Raw genomic sequence first — 3,473 nt, 5'->3', positions numbered from 1 at the left:
TTATGTCATTTGCTTAGTTTAGACATGCTTTGTGTGAATGCCACCTGTTTAGTGTCTAATTACCCTATACGTGAATGATGCAATGCCATCTTGTTGCAAGACATTATATACTAGATCAGGATCGCGCCTTCACGCGGGGTGCCGGTCCAAACGTTGGTAAAGCAAATAATGCTAAGTCAGTGTTAATCCAGGTTTTCCATATGCATTCATACAGAATAATAGTACAATGAAGAAGAAACATTCAATTGTGATACAAGTATGACATCATGATATTTAATACCCGTATGAGGCTATAAGGCATAATCACTTTCAATGTGTTTATAAGACCACAAAAAATAGCCACTCGACAGGAATTTCTAAACCAAAATTGCAGCCATTCGATAGGAACTTTGAAACCAAAATTGTAGACATAGATAGGAAGTGTGCGCCGCATTGTCTGGTCCAGACGTAAAATTCAACTCAGTGTAGTATGCAATCAATGCACGGTTCAACACCAAAAACAATGCACCAAATCTTTAACCTCATGAATTTTCCAATCAAAATAAATATCACAGAATACAATTGACTCACATCAAGCTCGGCACAAAGGAATAGACCAAAAGAAACGTTTAATAGATCAAGATTAGAGCAAGTCATGTACATAGAAAGTGATGCATTCCGAAGATCGAAAGCCGTTCAGCCCAAAATGAGGTAGCATTTGAAAACACAAACTTTTGGAAGCAGATGATGATGCTAAGCCTCATACCATGATAGGGAACGTGGTTCTGGTGTTGATGCGCATTATAGCAGAAGTAGCCACTGCAGAGGTAGTAGACAAAAAGTAGCTATTGCTTGGCCACTCAGAAACGTCACCACCCAACCAGGTTGCTCCTGAAGAAAAACACCCAAACGAAACATTGAGATAATTTAAGAGTACTCTAATTTTAATAGAAGTATAGTTCAGATAGACATATTCAGCAACTCAATGCTCATATCTAAGTTCGGATTGTTCAATGGACACTCATATTGTACTTTTTATATCGGACCAAATGAAACATCTGTACATAATTGCAATTAAATTATATCAAACTAAGACAAGAATTCAAAAGGCTGGCATTGCAAAGATCCTTAATCCTCGAGAGTGCATCGATATAAACCACATAACCAAGACCATTTTGTTTTCGAAGAGTTATAAAGAGAAGGAAATGGCTACCCTGTTACAATCCATCATCTCATCATGGAACAAAAAATAAAACGAATTAAATGCCTACATCGAATAGTATGCACATTGGTTATACCAAATCATTAAAGACTAAATTTTGTGCAAGGATGAATAAGAAAAAAACTACACTGGTGTTAGAAAACAGAACAGAGTCGTAGATGGAGAAAATCAAGTGTTACATAATAATTGAGTACTCCCTCTGTAAGCTAATATAAAATCTTTTATATCACTAAAGTAATGATTTAGGTGATCTTATATTAATTTACAGAGGGAGTAACTATTAGGAAGTTTCAGGTTTTTTAATCACACAAATACCTTCATAAATTGTGCTCCACCAAAATACTCTTCTTGCTTCACGAGATTCAAAATATGATTAATATTACACTAAGCAACAAATTTGACAATAAGGACTTGTGTTAACGAACGAACATCGATGCTATAAAGATGTGACAGTGAATATGTTCTTATATGTGTTTTAGCAAAAGAAATGTGACATTATTTATGGAAACACTTATCTAGATACCATTCCCTATTTTTAGATAGAGCACCTTTCTAAATGCACCCAGAAGACCACCTAGACCACACTCTATGAATAGCCTGGACACGGGACTATCGGATATGTTGCCAAAAGCAAAACAAATAATTCCACTACCAGCAACATTTATTTTTCTCCTAATTCAGCAGCAGCGCAACACGTATATTGCTCAGCCATCTATGTCACTACATCTGACCTCCACTTGAATAATTACTACTAGAAACAAAAATACACAAAATAGGCACATAAATCGTAACCAGCGGAAGTAGGCACAAAGGTTGTGCATGAACAAAAAGATCATCCACCTATCAATGCGCAACCACCACCAGCAGCTCACATGAAAACCAGCACCTGCAAAACAATAAACAGATAAACAACATTATAAATCAGGTGAAGGCGAAGCAAAGAAAAACAAAAGAAAGAAGAGTAAGAAAAATAACATGGGGAAACAAAATCCAGAAAATGAACAAAACTCCAATTTTTCATGTGAGTTGTAGGAAAAAAACAGAATATAACTCCACTTTGTTCCGGGTCCACAACCCAAAACAATCGGGTAACCACAATAGGATCAACTAAGCATGCCAACAATTATACATAATAAGATGAACTCGACGTGGCACCAAGCGCTCCAACTGCGTCAACAACTATAATTTCCTATATGAATTGTAGTTACTTGCGTCTGGAAGCCTGTAAGTGTACACAATAACAACAACTCGTAGGGAATAGCAAGTACAACATCATGTGCCGCTAAAATAATCAGGGCCACCACTACCTTAACAATAAAATCATCTAGTGGTGGAACCAAAATTTCACCAAAGCCTCACACTTTTAACCAGAATTAAACCAACCATTTGTATGTAACTATATGGTATATTCTGCAGCTGAAACAAAACAAATTAGTCTAAGAATCAAGTCATATCACGATGAAATCAATATGTAAATTAGCACTATAGCTTATGAGACAAACAACAAATTATGCATCACCGAGCAATACTATTATGCATAATTCATTTTAAAAGACCCTCGGTTCTAATTTCTATAAGATCTCAAATCTTTGGAGGTAAGTCTCTTCAAATCCGAGCATGACATCTTACCATCCAAGAAAACTGAAATAGGAAAGGAAGACTCTAGATCCGATGCGCCAAAAGTGGAAGAAAACCTCGATTAGTCTGCTCACCTCAACTTAGTTGGAGCCACCGGGTAAGTGGCCAACACCCGGCAAGCGAACAATTCCCGATGGCTCCCACAGCGGAAGAGCTCTCCTTCCTCCCACAAAGTGTCTACCTTGCAAATTGGGCAGGGGTGAGGTAATGCTCACGAATGAGGCAGGGGTGTGAGCAGCGCCGTCGTGGCTCACGTAGGCACAACCCCCGTGCTACCTATGCTAAGCACCATGGAGGAGAAGTGGCAGATGTGATGCACTAGCTTAACGGACGCGGCGGCAGTAGGCAACACCTGTAGTACTATAAAAAATCAGCTTTGTTTAAGGTAGTAACTGCCACGGTCGAAAATATAAGAATTTGGTAATCATAGCCCAACTATTTATACACAATCAAACAAAATCTAGACGGACCATCTAGCCAAACCATAAAAAGTATTTATTCATGTTATCACCTGGAATCAAAGTTCCATTGAAGCATTCAGTTCAGTGATAAACCATGCCATCTTGATTCAGGCCTTGTTGTCGGATTTCGGGTTCCGCAAACCCTTGAGAGGTTCGAACTCTAGGGTGCGTGC

At 38.2% G+C, this 3,473-nt stretch overlaps 1 long non-coding RNA gene across 1 annotated transcript; it reads right to left on the bottom strand.

The window, feature by feature from the left end:
• Positions 1-679: 679 nt before the first annotated feature.
• LOC123170162 (uncharacterized) lies at positions 680-3,106 on the bottom strand. The gene is made up of 3 exons (XR_006485062.1): positions 2,914-3,106; positions 2,042-2,087; positions 680-870 (listed from the first exon to the last, which is right to left on the bottom strand). It is a non-coding gene; the product is annotated as an uncharacterized lncRNA (long non-coding RNA).
• Positions 3,107-3,473: the final 367 nt, after the last annotated feature.

The sequence above is a fragment of the Triticum aestivum genome, chromosome 7D, assembly GCF_018294505.1.
Source record: "Triticum aestivum cultivar Chinese Spring chromosome 7D, IWGSC CS RefSeq v2.1, whole genome shotgun sequence".
In the NCBI taxonomy this organism is placed as follows: domain Eukaryota; kingdom Viridiplantae; phylum Streptophyta; class Magnoliopsida; order Poales; family Poaceae; genus Triticum; species Triticum aestivum.
Note: the sequence above shows the minus strand (reverse complement) of the source record. Positions and strands in the feature narration are given on the sequence as shown.